Raw genomic sequence first — 10,118 nt, 5'->3', positions numbered from 1 at the left:
TCTTTATGAATCAAGTATTCTATTAACGAAAATCAGCGCCAAAATCATGCTCCGAGTGAGGATCGAACTCACGACCTTCAGATTATGAGACTGACGCGCTACCGGCTGCGCTATCGAGGCTGTTATTAGATACATTAACCTATTTATCAATCAAGTATTCTTTTAACGAAAATCAGCGCCAAAATCATGCCCCGAGTGACGATCGAACTCACGACCTTCAGATTATGAGACTGACGCGCTACCGACTGCGCTATCGAGGCTGTTTTTAGATCAATTAACCTAATTATCAATTAAGTATTCCAGTTACGAAAATCAGCTCCAAAAAGTGGTCCCGAGTGAGGATCGATCTCACGACCTTCAGATTATGAGACTGACGCGCTACCTACTGCACTACCGAGGCTGTTATTAGAACATGTCAACTCTTTATCAATCAAGTATTCTATTAACGAAAATCAGCGCCAAAATCTTGCCCCGAGTGAGGATCGAACTAACGACCTTCAGATTATGAGACTGACGTGCTACCTCCTGCGCTTTCGAGGCTGTTATTAGAACATGTCACCTCTTTATCAACCAAGTATTCTATTAACGAAAATCAGCGTCAAAATCTTGCCCCGAGTGAGGATCGAACTCACGACCTTCAGATTAAGAGACTGACGCGCTACCTACTGCGCTATCGAGGCTGTTATTAGAACATGTCACCTCTTTATCAACCAAGTATTCTATTAACGAAAATCAGCGCCAAAATCACGCCCCGAGTGAGGACCGAACTCACGACCTTCAGATTATGAGACTGACGCGCTACCTACTGCGCTATCGATGCTGTTATTAGAACATGTCACCTCTTTATCAACCAAGTATTCTATTAACGAAAATCAGCTCCAAAATCACGCCCCGAGTGAGGATCGAACTCACGACCTTCAGATTATGAGACTGACGCGCAACTGACCGCGCTATCGAGACTGTTATTAGATCAATTAATCTAATTATCAATTAAGTATTCCAGTTACGAAAATCAGCTCCAAAAAGTGGTACCGAGTGAGGATCGATCTCACGACCTTCAGATTATGAGACTGGCGCGCTACCTACTGCGCTACCGAGGCTGTTATTAGAACATGTCAACTCTTTATCAATCAAGTATTCTATTAACGAAAATCAGCGCCAAAATCTTGCCCCGAGTGAGGATCGAACTAACGACCTTCAGATTATGAGACTGACGTGCTACCTCCTGCGCTTTCGAGGCTGTTATTAGAACATGTCACCTCTTTATCAACCAAGTATTCTATTAACGAAAATCAGCGCCAAAATCTTGCCCCGAGTGAGGATCGAACTCACGACCTTCAGATTAAGAGACTGACGCGCTACCTACTGCGCTATCGAGGCTGTTATTAGAACATGTCACCTCTTTATCAACCAAGTATTCTATTAACGAAAATCAGCGCCAAAATCACGCCCCGAGTGAGGACCGAACTCACGACCTTCAGATTATGAGACTGACGCGCTACCTACTGCGCTATCGATGCTGTTATTAGAACATGTCACCTCTTTATCAACCAAGTATTCTATTAACGAAAATCAGCTCCAAAATCACGCCCCGAGTGAGGATCGAACTCACGACCTTCAGATTATGAGACTGACGCGCAACTGACTGCGCTATCGAGACTGTTATTAGATCAATTAATCTAATTATCAATTAAGTATTCCAGTTACGAAAATCAGCTCCAAAAAGTGGTACCGAGTGAGGATCGATCTCACGACCTTCAGATTATGAGACTGACGCGCTACCTACTGCGCTACCGAGGCTGTTATTAGAACATGTCAACTCTTTATCAATCAAGTATTCTATTAACGAAAATCAGCGCCAAAATCTTGCCCCGAGTGAGGATCGAACTCACGACCTTCAGATTATGAGACTGACGTGCTACCTACTGCGCTATCGAGGCTGTTATTAGAACATGTCACCTCTTTATCAACCAAGTATTCTATTAACGAAAATCAGCGCCAAAATCTTGCCCCGAGTGAGGATCGAACTCACGACCTTCAGATTAAAAGACTGACGCGCTACCTACTGCGCTATCGAGGCTGTTATTAGAACATGTCACCTCTTTATCAACCAAGTATTCTATTAACGAAAATCAGCGCCAAAATCACGCCCCGAGTGAGGACCGAACTCACGACCTTCAGATTATGAGACTGACGCGCTACCTACTGCGCTATCGAGGCTGTTATCAGAACATGTCAACTCTTTATCAATCAAGTATTCTATTAACGAAAATCAGCGCCAAAATCATGCCCGAGAGAGGATCGAACTCAACACCTTTAGATTATGAGACTGACGCGCTACCTACTGCGCTACCGAGGCTGTTATTAGAACATGTCAACTCTCTATCAATCAAGTATTCTATTAACGAAAATCAGCGACAAAATCTTGCCCCGAGTGAGGATCGAACTCACGACCTTCAGATTATGAGACTGACGCGCTACCTACTGCGATATCGAGGCTGTTGTCAGAACATGTCACCTCTTTACGAATCAAGTATTCTATTAACGAAAATCAGCGCCAAAATCATGCCCCGAGTGAGGATCGAACTCACGACCTTCAGATTATGAGACTGGCGCGCTACCTACTGCGCTACCGAGGCTGTTATCAGAACATGTCAACTTTTTATCAATCAAGTATTCTATTAACGAAAATCAGCGCCAAAATCATGCCCTGAGTGAGGATCGAACTCACGACCTTCAGATTATGAGACTGACGCGCTACCTACTGCGCTATCGAGGCTGTTATTGGAACATGTCACCTCTTTATCAACCAAGTATTCTATTTAGGGAAAATCAGCGCCAAAATCATGCCCCGAGTGAGGATCGCACTCACGACCTTCGGATTATGAGACTGACGCGCTACCTACTGCGCTATCGAGGCTGTTATTAAATCAATTAACCTATTTATCAACCAAGTATTCTATTAACGAAAATCAGCGCCAAAATCTTGCCCCGAGTGAGGATCGAACTCACGACCTTCAGATTAAGAGACTGACGCGCTACCTACTGCGCTATCGAGGCTGTTATTAGAACATGTCACCTCTTTATCAACCAAGTATTCTATTAACGAAAATCAGCGCCAAAATCACGCCCCGAGTGAGGACCGAACTCACGACCTTCAGATTATGAGACTGACGCGCTACCTACTGCGCTATCGATGCTGTTATTAGAACATGTCACCTCTTTATCAACCAAGTATTCTATTAACGAAAATCAGCTCCAAAATCACGCCCCGAGTGAGGATCGAACTCACGACCTTCAGATTATGAGACTGACGCGCAACTGACTGCGCTATCGAGACTGTTATTAGATCAATTAATCTAATTATCAATTAAGTATTCCAGTTACGAAAATCAGCTCCAAAAAGTGGTACCGAGTGAGGATCGATCTCACGACCTTCAGATTATGAGACTGACGCGCTACCTACTGCGCTACCGAGGCTGTTATTAGAACATGTCAACTCTTTATCAATCAAGTATTCTATTAACGAAAATCAGCGCCAAAATCTTGCCCCGAGTGAGGATCGAACTCACGACCTTCAGATTATGAGACTGACGTGCTACCTACTGCGCTATCGAGGCTGTTATTAGAACATGTCACCTCTTTATCAACCAAGTATTCTATTAACGAAAATCAGCGCCAAAATCTTGCCCCGAGTGAGGATCGAACTCACGACCTTCAGATTAAAAGACTGACGCGCTACCTACTGCGCTATCGAGGCTGTTATTAGAACATGTCACCTCTTTATCAACCAAGTATTCTATTAACGAAAATCAGCGCCAAAATCACGCCCCGAGTGAGGACCGAACTCACGACCTTCAGATTATGAGACTGACGCGCTACCTACTGCGCTATCGAGGCTGTTATCAGAACATGTCAACTCTTTATCAATCAAGTATTCTATTAACGAAAATCAGCGCCAAAATCATGCCCGAGAGAGGATCGAACTCAACACCTTTAGATTATGAGACTGACGCGCTACCTACTGCGCTACCGAGGCTGTTATTAGAACATGTCAACTCTCTATCAATCAAGTATTCTATTAACGAAAATCAGCGACAAAATCTTGCCCCGAGTGAGGATCGAACTCACGACCTTCAGATTATGAGACTGACGCGCTACCTACTGCGATATCGAGGCTGTTGTCAGAACATGTCACCTCTTTACGAATCAAGTATTCTATTAACGAAAATCAGCGCCAAAATCATGCCCCGAGTGAGGATCGAACTCACGACCTTCAGATTATGAGACTGGCGCGCTACCTACTGCGCTACCGAGGCTGTTATCAGAACATGTCAACTTTTTATCAATCAAGTATTCTATTAACGAAAATCAGCGCCAAAATCATGCCCTGAGTGAGGATCGAACTCACGACCTTCAGATTATGAGACTGACGCGCTACCTACTGCGCTATCGAGGCTGTTATTGGAACATGTCACCTCTTTATCAACCAAGTATTCTATTTAGGGAAAATCAGCGCCAAAATCATGCCCCGAGTGAGGATCGCACTCACGACCTTCGGATTATGAGACTGACGCGCTACCTACTGCGCTATCGAGGCTGTTATTAAATCAATTAACCTATTTATCAATCAAGTATTCTACTAACGAAAATCAGCGCCAAAATATTGCCCCGAGTGACGATCGAACTCACGACCTTCAGATTATGAGACTGACGCGCTACCGACTGCGCTATCGAGGCTGTTTTTAGCTCAATTAACCTAATTATCAATTAAGTATTCCAGTTACGAAAATCAGCTCCAAAAAGTGGTCCCGAGTGAGGATCGAACTCACGACCTTCAGATTATGAGACTGACGCGCTACCTACTGCGCTACCGAGGCTGTTATTAGAACATGTCAACTCTTTATCAATCAAGTATTCTATTAACGAAAATCAGCGCCAAAATCTTGCCCCGAGTGAGGATCGAACTAACGACCTTCAGATTATGAGACTGACGTGCTACCTACTGCGCTATCGAGGCTGTTATTAGAACATGTCACCTCTTTATCAACCGAGTATTCTATTAACGAAAATCAGCGCCAACATCTTGCCCCGAGTGAGGATCGAACTCACGACCTTCAGATTAAGAGACTGACGCGCTACCTACTGCGCTATCGAGGCTGTTATTGGAACATGTCACCTCTTTATCAACCAAGTATTCTTTTAACGAAAATCAGCTCCAAAAAGTGGTCCCGAGTGAGGATCGAACTCACGACCTTCAGATCATGAGACTGACACGCTACCTACTGCGCTATCGAGGCTGTTGTCAGAACATGTCACCTCTTTATGAATCAAGTATTCTATTAACGAAAATCAGCGCCAAAATCATGCCCCAAGTGAGGACCGAACTCACGACCTTTAGATTATGAGACTGACGTGCTACCTACTGCGCTACCGAGGCTGTTATTAGAACATGTCAACTCTCTATCAATCAAGTATTCTATTAACGAAAATCAGCGACAAAATCTTGCCCCGAGTGAGGATCGAACTCACGACCTTCAGATTATGAGACTGACGCGCTACCTACTGCGCTATCGAGGCTGTTGTCAGAACATGTCACCTCTTTACGAATCAAGTATTCTATTAACGAAAATCAGCGCCAAAATCATGCCCCGAGTGAGTATCAAACTCACGACCTTCAGATTATGAGACTGACGCGCTACCTATTGCGCTATCGAGGCTGTTATCTGAACATCTTACCTCTTTATAAATCAAGTATTCTATTAACGAAAATCAGCGCCAAAATCATGCCCCGAGTGAGGATCGAACTCACGACCTTCAGATTATGAGACTGACGCGCTACCTACTGCGCTACCGAGGCTGTTATTAGAACATGTCAACTCTTTATCAATCAAGTATTCTATTAACGAAAATCAGCGCCAAAATCTTGCCCCGAGTGAGGATCGAACTCACGACCTTCAGATTATGAGACTGACGTGCTACCTACTGCGCTATCGAGGCTGTTATTAGAACATGTCACCTCTTTATCAACCAAGTATTCCATTAACGAAAATCAGCGCCAAAATCTTGCCCCGAGTGAGGATCGAACTCACGACCTTCAGATTAAGAGACTGACGCGCTACCTACTGCGCTATCGAGGCTGTTATTAGAACATGTCACCTCTTTATCAACCAAGTATTCTATTAACGAAAATCAGCGCCAAAATCACGCCCCGAGTGAGGACCGAACTCACGACCTTCAGATTATGAGACTGACGCGCTACCTACTGCGCTATCGAGGCTGTTATCAGAACATGTCAACTCTTTATCAATCAAGTATTCTATTAACGAAAATCAGCGCCAAAATCATGCCCGAGAGAGGATCGAACTCAACACCTTTAGATTATGAGACTGACGCGCTACCTACTGCGCTACCGAGGCTGTTATTAGAACATGTCAACTCTCTATCAATCAAGTATTCTATTAACGAAAATCAGCGACAAAATCTTGCCCCGAGTGAGGATCGAACTCACGACCTTCAGATTATGAGACTGACGCGCTACCTACTGCGATATCGAGGCTGTTGTCAGAACATGTCACCTCTTTACGAATCAAGTATTCTATTAACGAAAATCAGCGCCAAAATCATGCCCCGAGTGAGGATCGAACTCACGACCTTCAGATTATGAGACTGGCGCGCTACCTACTGCGCTACCGAGGCTGTTATCAGAACATGTCAACTTTTTATCAATCAAGTATTCTATTAACGAAAATCAGCGCCAAAATCATGCCCGGAGTGAGGATCGAACTCACGACCTTCAGATTATGAGACTGACGCGCTACCTACTGCGCTATCGAGGCTGTTATTGGAACATGTCACCTCTTTATCAACCAAGTATTCTATTTAGGGAAAATCAGCGCCAAAATCATGCCCCGAGTGAGGATCGCACTCACGACCTTCGGATTATGAGACTGACGCGCTACCTACTGCGCTATCGAGGCTGTTATTAAATCAATTAACCTATTTATCAATCAAGTATTCTACTAACGAAAATCAGCGCCAAAATATTGCCCCGAGTGACGATCGAACTCACGACCTTCAGATTATGAGACTGACGCGCTACCGACTGCGCTATCGAGGCTGTTTTTAGCTCAATTAACCTAATTATCAATTAAGTATTCCAGTTACGAAAATCAGCTCCAAAAAGTGGTCCCGAGTGAGGATCGAACTCACGACCTTCAGATTATGAGACTGACGCGCTACCTACTGCGCTATCGAGGCTGTTGTCAGAACATGTCACCTCTTTATGAATCAAGTATTCTATTAACGAAAATCAGCGCCAAAATCATGCCCCAAGTGAGGACCGAACTCACGACCTTTAGATTATGAGACTGACGTGCTACCTACTGCGCTACCGAGGCTGTTATTAGAACATGTCAACTCTCTATCAATCAAGTATTCTATTAACGAAAATCAGCGACAAAATCTTGCCCCGAGTGAGGATCGAACTCACGACCTTCAGATTATGAGACTGACGCGCTACCTACTGCGCTATCGAGGCTGTTGTCAGAACATGTCACCTCTTTACGAATCAAGTATTCTATTAACGAAAATCAGCGCCAAAATCATGCCCCGAGTGAGTATCAAACTCACGACCTTCAGATTATGAGACTGACGCGCTACCTATTGCGCTATCGAGGCTGTTATCTGAACATCTTACCTCTTTATAAATCAAGTATTCTATTAACGAAAATCAGCGCCAAAATCATGCCCCGAGTGAGGATCGAACTCACGACCTTCAGATTATGAGACTGACGCGCTACCTACTGCGCTATCGAGGCTGTTATTAGAACATGTCACCTCTTTATCAACCAAGTATTCTATTAACGAAAATCAGCGCCAAAATCATGCCCCGAGTGAGGATCGAACTCACGACCTTCGGATTATGAGACTGACGCGCTACCTACTGCGCTATCGAGGCTGTTATTAAATCAATTAACCTATTTATCAATCAAGTATTCTACTAACGAAAATCAGCGCCAAAATATTGCCCCGAGTGACGATCGAACTCACGACCTTCAGATTATGAGACTGACGCGCTTTCGACTGCGCTATCGAGGCTGTTTTTAGATCAATTAACCTAATTATCAATTAAGTATTCCAGTTACGAAAATCAGCTCCAAAAAGTGGTCCCGAGTGAGGATCGAACTCACGACCTTCAGATTATGAGACTGACGCGCTACCGGCTGCGCTATCGAGGCTGTTATTAGATACATTAACCTATTTATCAATCAAGTATTCTATTAACGAAAATCAGCGCCAAAATATTGCCCCAAGTGACGATCGAACTCACGACCTTCAGATTACGAGACTGACGCGCTACCTACTGCGCTATCGAGGCTGTTGTCAGAACATATCACCTCTTTATGAATCAAGTATTCTATTAACGAAAATCAGCGCCAAAATCATGCCTCGAGTGAGGATCGAACTCACGACCTTCAGATTATGAAACTGACGCGCTACCTACTGCGCTACCGAGGCTGTTATTAGAACATTGTCAACTCCTTATCAATCAAGTATTCTATTAACGAAAATCAGCGCCAAATTCATGCCCCGAGTGAGGATCGAACTCACGACCTTCAGATTACGAGACTGACGCGCCACCTACTGCGCCATCGAGGCTGTTATTAGAACATGTCACCTCTTTATCAACCAAGTATTCTATTAACGAAAATCAGCGCCAAAATCATGCCCCGAGTGAGGATCGAACTCACGACCTTCAGATTATGAGACTGACGCGCTACCTACAGCGCTATCGAGGCTGTTGTCAGAACATGTCACCTCTTTATGAATCAAGTATTCTATTAACGAAAATCAGCGCCAAAATCATGCCCCGAGTGAGGATCGAACTCACGACCTTCAGATTATGTGACTGACGCGCTACCTACTGCGCTACCGAGGCTGTTATTAGAACATGTCAACTCTTTATCAATCAAGTATTCTATTGACGAAAATCAGCGCCAAAATCATGCCCCGAGTGAGGATCGAACTCACGACCTTCAAATTATGAGACTGACGCGCTACCTACTGCGCTATCGAGGCTGTTGTCAGAACATGTCACCTCTTTATGAATCAAGTATTTTATTAACGAAAATCAGCGCCAAAATCATGCCCCGAGTGAGGATCAAACTCACGACCTTCAGATTATGAGACTGACGCGCTACCGACTGCGCTATCGAGGCTGTTATTAGATCAATAAACCTATTTATCAATCAAGTATTCCATTAAGGAAAATCAGCGCCAAAAAGTGGCCCCGAGTGAGGATCGAACTCACGACCTTCAGATTACGAGACTGACGCGCTACCTACTGCGCTATCGAGGCTGTTATTAAATCAATTAACCTATTTATCAATCAAGTATTCTACTAACGAAAATCAGCGCAAAAATATTGCCCCGAGTGACGATCGAACTCACGACCTTCAGATTATGAGACTGACGCGCAACCGACTGCGCTATCGAGACTGTTATTAGATCAATTAACCTAATTATCAATTAAGTATTCCAGTTACGAAAATCAGCTCCAAAAAGTGGTCCCGAGTGAGGATCGAACTCACGACCTTCAGATTATGAGACTGACGCGCTACCTACTGCGCTACCGAGGCTGTTATTAGAACATGTCAACTCTTTATCAATCAAGTATTCTATTAACGAAAATCAGCGACAAAATCTTGCCCCGAGTGAGGATCGAACTCACGACCTTCAGATTATGAGACTGACGCGCTACCTACTGCGCTATCGAGGCTGTTGTCAGAACATGTCACCTCTTTACGAATCAAGTATTCTATTAACGAAAATCAGCGCCAAAATCATGCCCCGAGTGAGGATCGAACTCACGACCTTCAGATTATGAGACTGACGCGATACCTACAGCGCTATCGAGGCTGTTGTCAGAACATGTCACCTCTTTATGAATCAAGTATTCTATTAACGAAAATCAGCGCCAAAATCATGCCTAGAGTGAGGATCGAACTCACGACCTTCAAATTATGAGACTGACGCGCTACCTACTGCGCTATCGAGGCTGTTGTCAGAACATGTCACCTCTTTATGAATCAAGTATTCTATTAACGAAAATCAGC

General features: G+C 44.1%; 60 non-coding genes across 60 annotated transcripts; all 60 read right to left on the bottom strand.

Annotated features, from left to right (window-relative positions):
- Positions 1–47: 47 nt before the first annotated feature.
- On the bottom strand, positions 48–120 carry TRNAM-CAU (transfer RNA methionine (anticodon CAU)). Its single transcript has one exon. It is a non-coding gene; the product is annotated as a tRNA-Met (tRNA).
- Positions 121–187: 67 nt separating this feature from the next.
- Positions 188–260, bottom strand: TRNAM-CAU (transfer RNA methionine (anticodon CAU)). Its single transcript has one exon. It is a non-coding gene; the product is annotated as a tRNA-Met (tRNA).
- Positions 261–607: 347 nt separating this feature from the next.
- On the bottom strand, positions 608–680 carry TRNAK-CUU (transfer RNA lysine (anticodon CUU)). Its single transcript has one exon. It is a non-coding gene; the product is annotated as a tRNA-Lys (tRNA).
- A 67-nt stretch (positions 681–747) lies between these two features.
- TRNAM-CAU (transfer RNA methionine (anticodon CAU)) lies at positions 748–820 on the bottom strand. The gene has a single exon. It is a non-coding gene; the product is annotated as a tRNA-Met (tRNA).
- Positions 821–1,307: 487 nt separating this feature from the next.
- Positions 1,308–1,380, bottom strand: TRNAK-CUU (transfer RNA lysine (anticodon CUU)). The gene has a single exon. It is a non-coding gene; the product is annotated as a tRNA-Lys (tRNA).
- A 67-nt stretch (positions 1,381–1,447) lies between these two features.
- Positions 1,448–1,520, bottom strand: TRNAM-CAU (transfer RNA methionine (anticodon CAU)). The gene has a single exon. It is a non-coding gene; the product is annotated as a tRNA-Met (tRNA).
- Positions 1,521–1,587: 67 nt separating this feature from the next.
- On the bottom strand, positions 1,588–1,660 carry TRNAM-CAU (transfer RNA methionine (anticodon CAU)). Its single transcript has one exon. It is a non-coding gene; the product is annotated as a tRNA-Met (tRNA).
- Positions 1,661–1,867: 207 nt separating this feature from the next.
- Positions 1,868–1,940, bottom strand: TRNAM-CAU (transfer RNA methionine (anticodon CAU)). Its single transcript has one exon. It is a non-coding gene; the product is annotated as a tRNA-Met (tRNA).
- A 67-nt stretch (positions 1,941–2,007) lies between these two features.
- TRNAK-UUU (transfer RNA lysine (anticodon UUU)) lies at positions 2,008–2,080 on the bottom strand. The gene has a single exon. It is a non-coding gene; the product is annotated as a tRNA-Lys (tRNA).
- A 67-nt stretch (positions 2,081–2,147) lies between these two features.
- On the bottom strand, positions 2,148–2,220 carry TRNAM-CAU (transfer RNA methionine (anticodon CAU)). Its single transcript has one exon. It is a non-coding gene; the product is annotated as a tRNA-Met (tRNA).
- Positions 2,221–2,426: 206 nt separating this feature from the next.
- TRNAM-CAU (transfer RNA methionine (anticodon CAU)) lies at positions 2,427–2,499 on the bottom strand. Its single transcript has one exon. It is a non-coding gene; the product is annotated as a tRNA-Met (tRNA).
- A 67-nt stretch (positions 2,500–2,566) lies between these two features.
- Positions 2,567–2,639, bottom strand: TRNAM-CAU (transfer RNA methionine (anticodon CAU)). Its single transcript has one exon. It is a non-coding gene; the product is annotated as a tRNA-Met (tRNA).
- A 67-nt stretch (positions 2,640–2,706) lies between these two features.
- On the bottom strand, positions 2,707–2,779 carry TRNAM-CAU (transfer RNA methionine (anticodon CAU)). Its single transcript has one exon. It is a non-coding gene; the product is annotated as a tRNA-Met (tRNA).
- Positions 2,780–2,847: 68 nt separating this feature from the next.
- Positions 2,848–2,920, bottom strand: TRNAM-CAU (transfer RNA methionine (anticodon CAU)). The gene has a single exon. It is a non-coding gene; the product is annotated as a tRNA-Met (tRNA).
- A 67-nt stretch (positions 2,921–2,987) lies between these two features.
- Positions 2,988–3,060, bottom strand: TRNAK-CUU (transfer RNA lysine (anticodon CUU)). Its single transcript has one exon. It is a non-coding gene; the product is annotated as a tRNA-Lys (tRNA).
- A 67-nt stretch (positions 3,061–3,127) lies between these two features.
- Positions 3,128–3,200, bottom strand: TRNAM-CAU (transfer RNA methionine (anticodon CAU)). The gene has a single exon. It is a non-coding gene; the product is annotated as a tRNA-Met (tRNA).
- A 67-nt stretch (positions 3,201–3,267) lies between these two features.
- Positions 3,268–3,340, bottom strand: TRNAM-CAU (transfer RNA methionine (anticodon CAU)). Its single transcript has one exon. It is a non-coding gene; the product is annotated as a tRNA-Met (tRNA).
- Positions 3,341–3,547: 207 nt separating this feature from the next.
- TRNAM-CAU (transfer RNA methionine (anticodon CAU)) lies at positions 3,548–3,620 on the bottom strand. The gene has a single exon. It is a non-coding gene; the product is annotated as a tRNA-Met (tRNA).
- A 67-nt stretch (positions 3,621–3,687) lies between these two features.
- TRNAK-UUU (transfer RNA lysine (anticodon UUU)) lies at positions 3,688–3,760 on the bottom strand. Its single transcript has one exon. It is a non-coding gene; the product is annotated as a tRNA-Lys (tRNA).
- A 67-nt stretch (positions 3,761–3,827) lies between these two features.
- TRNAM-CAU (transfer RNA methionine (anticodon CAU)) lies at positions 3,828–3,900 on the bottom strand. Its single transcript has one exon. It is a non-coding gene; the product is annotated as a tRNA-Met (tRNA).
- A 206-nt stretch (positions 3,901–4,106) lies between these two features.
- TRNAM-CAU (transfer RNA methionine (anticodon CAU)) lies at positions 4,107–4,179 on the bottom strand. The gene has a single exon. It is a non-coding gene; the product is annotated as a tRNA-Met (tRNA).
- A 67-nt stretch (positions 4,180–4,246) lies between these two features.
- Positions 4,247–4,319, bottom strand: TRNAM-CAU (transfer RNA methionine (anticodon CAU)). Its single transcript has one exon. It is a non-coding gene; the product is annotated as a tRNA-Met (tRNA).
- Positions 4,320–4,386: 67 nt separating this feature from the next.
- TRNAM-CAU (transfer RNA methionine (anticodon CAU)) lies at positions 4,387–4,459 on the bottom strand. The gene has a single exon. It is a non-coding gene; the product is annotated as a tRNA-Met (tRNA).
- A 68-nt stretch (positions 4,460–4,527) lies between these two features.
- Positions 4,528–4,600, bottom strand: TRNAM-CAU (transfer RNA methionine (anticodon CAU)). The gene has a single exon. It is a non-coding gene; the product is annotated as a tRNA-Met (tRNA).
- A 67-nt stretch (positions 4,601–4,667) lies between these two features.
- TRNAM-CAU (transfer RNA methionine (anticodon CAU)) lies at positions 4,668–4,740 on the bottom strand. The gene has a single exon. It is a non-coding gene; the product is annotated as a tRNA-Met (tRNA).
- Positions 4,741–4,807: 67 nt separating this feature from the next.
- On the bottom strand, positions 4,808–4,880 carry TRNAM-CAU (transfer RNA methionine (anticodon CAU)). Its single transcript has one exon. It is a non-coding gene; the product is annotated as a tRNA-Met (tRNA).
- A 67-nt stretch (positions 4,881–4,947) lies between these two features.
- TRNAM-CAU (transfer RNA methionine (anticodon CAU)) lies at positions 4,948–5,020 on the bottom strand. The gene has a single exon. It is a non-coding gene; the product is annotated as a tRNA-Met (tRNA).
- A 67-nt stretch (positions 5,021–5,087) lies between these two features.
- TRNAK-CUU (transfer RNA lysine (anticodon CUU)) lies at positions 5,088–5,160 on the bottom strand. Its single transcript has one exon. It is a non-coding gene; the product is annotated as a tRNA-Lys (tRNA).
- Positions 5,161–5,227: 67 nt separating this feature from the next.
- On the bottom strand, positions 5,228–5,300 carry TRNAM-CAU (transfer RNA methionine (anticodon CAU)). The gene has a single exon. It is a non-coding gene; the product is annotated as a tRNA-Met (tRNA).
- Positions 5,301–5,507: 207 nt separating this feature from the next.
- TRNAM-CAU (transfer RNA methionine (anticodon CAU)) lies at positions 5,508–5,580 on the bottom strand. The gene has a single exon. It is a non-coding gene; the product is annotated as a tRNA-Met (tRNA).
- A 67-nt stretch (positions 5,581–5,647) lies between these two features.
- Positions 5,648–5,720, bottom strand: TRNAM-CAU (transfer RNA methionine (anticodon CAU)). Its single transcript has one exon. It is a non-coding gene; the product is annotated as a tRNA-Met (tRNA).
- Positions 5,721–5,787: 67 nt separating this feature from the next.
- On the bottom strand, positions 5,788–5,860 carry TRNAM-CAU (transfer RNA methionine (anticodon CAU)). Its single transcript has one exon. It is a non-coding gene; the product is annotated as a tRNA-Met (tRNA).
- A 67-nt stretch (positions 5,861–5,927) lies between these two features.
- Positions 5,928–6,000, bottom strand: TRNAM-CAU (transfer RNA methionine (anticodon CAU)). The gene has a single exon. It is a non-coding gene; the product is annotated as a tRNA-Met (tRNA).
- Positions 6,001–6,067: 67 nt separating this feature from the next.
- Positions 6,068–6,140, bottom strand: TRNAK-CUU (transfer RNA lysine (anticodon CUU)). Its single transcript has one exon. It is a non-coding gene; the product is annotated as a tRNA-Lys (tRNA).
- Positions 6,141–6,207: 67 nt separating this feature from the next.
- On the bottom strand, positions 6,208–6,280 carry TRNAM-CAU (transfer RNA methionine (anticodon CAU)). Its single transcript has one exon. It is a non-coding gene; the product is annotated as a tRNA-Met (tRNA).
- A 206-nt stretch (positions 6,281–6,486) lies between these two features.
- On the bottom strand, positions 6,487–6,559 carry TRNAM-CAU (transfer RNA methionine (anticodon CAU)). The gene has a single exon. It is a non-coding gene; the product is annotated as a tRNA-Met (tRNA).
- Positions 6,560–6,626: 67 nt separating this feature from the next.
- TRNAM-CAU (transfer RNA methionine (anticodon CAU)) lies at positions 6,627–6,699 on the bottom strand. The gene has a single exon. It is a non-coding gene; the product is annotated as a tRNA-Met (tRNA).
- A 67-nt stretch (positions 6,700–6,766) lies between these two features.
- TRNAM-CAU (transfer RNA methionine (anticodon CAU)) lies at positions 6,767–6,839 on the bottom strand. Its single transcript has one exon. It is a non-coding gene; the product is annotated as a tRNA-Met (tRNA).
- Positions 6,840–6,907: 68 nt separating this feature from the next.
- On the bottom strand, positions 6,908–6,980 carry TRNAM-CAU (transfer RNA methionine (anticodon CAU)). Its single transcript has one exon. It is a non-coding gene; the product is annotated as a tRNA-Met (tRNA).
- A 67-nt stretch (positions 6,981–7,047) lies between these two features.
- On the bottom strand, positions 7,048–7,120 carry TRNAM-CAU (transfer RNA methionine (anticodon CAU)). Its single transcript has one exon. It is a non-coding gene; the product is annotated as a tRNA-Met (tRNA).
- Positions 7,121–7,187: 67 nt separating this feature from the next.
- TRNAM-CAU (transfer RNA methionine (anticodon CAU)) lies at positions 7,188–7,260 on the bottom strand. The gene has a single exon. It is a non-coding gene; the product is annotated as a tRNA-Met (tRNA).
- Positions 7,261–7,467: 207 nt separating this feature from the next.
- TRNAM-CAU (transfer RNA methionine (anticodon CAU)) lies at positions 7,468–7,540 on the bottom strand. The gene has a single exon. It is a non-coding gene; the product is annotated as a tRNA-Met (tRNA).
- Positions 7,541–7,607: 67 nt separating this feature from the next.
- On the bottom strand, positions 7,608–7,680 carry TRNAM-CAU (transfer RNA methionine (anticodon CAU)). Its single transcript has one exon. It is a non-coding gene; the product is annotated as a tRNA-Met (tRNA).
- Positions 7,681–7,747: 67 nt separating this feature from the next.
- TRNAM-CAU (transfer RNA methionine (anticodon CAU)) lies at positions 7,748–7,820 on the bottom strand. The gene has a single exon. It is a non-coding gene; the product is annotated as a tRNA-Met (tRNA).
- A 67-nt stretch (positions 7,821–7,887) lies between these two features.
- On the bottom strand, positions 7,888–7,960 carry TRNAM-CAU (transfer RNA methionine (anticodon CAU)). The gene has a single exon. It is a non-coding gene; the product is annotated as a tRNA-Met (tRNA).
- A 67-nt stretch (positions 7,961–8,027) lies between these two features.
- On the bottom strand, positions 8,028–8,100 carry TRNAM-CAU (transfer RNA methionine (anticodon CAU)). Its single transcript has one exon. It is a non-coding gene; the product is annotated as a tRNA-Met (tRNA).
- Positions 8,101–8,167: 67 nt separating this feature from the next.
- TRNAM-CAU (transfer RNA methionine (anticodon CAU)) lies at positions 8,168–8,240 on the bottom strand. Its single transcript has one exon. It is a non-coding gene; the product is annotated as a tRNA-Met (tRNA).
- A 67-nt stretch (positions 8,241–8,307) lies between these two features.
- Positions 8,308–8,380, bottom strand: TRNAT-CGU (transfer RNA threonine (anticodon CGU)). Its single transcript has one exon. It is a non-coding gene; the product is annotated as a tRNA-Thr (tRNA).
- A 67-nt stretch (positions 8,381–8,447) lies between these two features.
- On the bottom strand, positions 8,448–8,520 carry TRNAM-CAU (transfer RNA methionine (anticodon CAU)). The gene has a single exon. It is a non-coding gene; the product is annotated as a tRNA-Met (tRNA).
- A 68-nt stretch (positions 8,521–8,588) lies between these two features.
- Positions 8,589–8,661, bottom strand: TRNAT-CGU (transfer RNA threonine (anticodon CGU)). Its single transcript has one exon. It is a non-coding gene; the product is annotated as a tRNA-Thr (tRNA).
- A 67-nt stretch (positions 8,662–8,728) lies between these two features.
- Positions 8,729–8,801, bottom strand: TRNAM-CAU (transfer RNA methionine (anticodon CAU)). Its single transcript has one exon. It is a non-coding gene; the product is annotated as a tRNA-Met (tRNA).
- Positions 8,802–8,868: 67 nt separating this feature from the next.
- Positions 8,869–8,941, bottom strand: TRNAM-CAU (transfer RNA methionine (anticodon CAU)). The gene has a single exon. It is a non-coding gene; the product is annotated as a tRNA-Met (tRNA).
- A 67-nt stretch (positions 8,942–9,008) lies between these two features.
- On the bottom strand, positions 9,009–9,081 carry TRNAM-CAU (transfer RNA methionine (anticodon CAU)). Its single transcript has one exon. It is a non-coding gene; the product is annotated as a tRNA-Met (tRNA).
- A 67-nt stretch (positions 9,082–9,148) lies between these two features.
- On the bottom strand, positions 9,149–9,221 carry TRNAM-CAU (transfer RNA methionine (anticodon CAU)). The gene has a single exon. It is a non-coding gene; the product is annotated as a tRNA-Met (tRNA).
- A 67-nt stretch (positions 9,222–9,288) lies between these two features.
- On the bottom strand, positions 9,289–9,361 carry TRNAT-CGU (transfer RNA threonine (anticodon CGU)). Its single transcript has one exon. It is a non-coding gene; the product is annotated as a tRNA-Thr (tRNA).
- A 67-nt stretch (positions 9,362–9,428) lies between these two features.
- On the bottom strand, positions 9,429–9,501 carry TRNAM-CAU (transfer RNA methionine (anticodon CAU)). Its single transcript has one exon. It is a non-coding gene; the product is annotated as a tRNA-Met (tRNA).
- A 67-nt stretch (positions 9,502–9,568) lies between these two features.
- Positions 9,569–9,641, bottom strand: TRNAM-CAU (transfer RNA methionine (anticodon CAU)). Its single transcript has one exon. It is a non-coding gene; the product is annotated as a tRNA-Met (tRNA).
- A 67-nt stretch (positions 9,642–9,708) lies between these two features.
- Positions 9,709–9,781, bottom strand: TRNAM-CAU (transfer RNA methionine (anticodon CAU)). Its single transcript has one exon. It is a non-coding gene; the product is annotated as a tRNA-Met (tRNA).
- A 67-nt stretch (positions 9,782–9,848) lies between these two features.
- Positions 9,849–9,921, bottom strand: TRNAM-CAU (transfer RNA methionine (anticodon CAU)). Its single transcript has one exon. It is a non-coding gene; the product is annotated as a tRNA-Met (tRNA).
- Positions 9,922–9,988: 67 nt separating this feature from the next.
- Positions 9,989–10,061, bottom strand: TRNAM-CAU (transfer RNA methionine (anticodon CAU)). Its single transcript has one exon. It is a non-coding gene; the product is annotated as a tRNA-Met (tRNA).
- Positions 10,062–10,118: the final 57 nt, after the last annotated feature.

The sequence above is a fragment of the Phalangium opilio genome, unplaced genomic scaffold, assembly GCF_054372755.1.
Source record: "Phalangium opilio isolate 3A_F unplaced genomic scaffold, DU_Popi_V2 ptg000002l_1, whole genome shotgun sequence".
Taxonomy (NCBI): Eukaryota; Metazoa; Arthropoda; class Arachnida; order Opiliones; family Phalangiidae; genus Phalangium; species Phalangium opilio.
The sequence above is the reverse complement of the archived record's forward strand: the minus strand, read 5'-3'. Positions and strand labels throughout refer to the sequence as shown.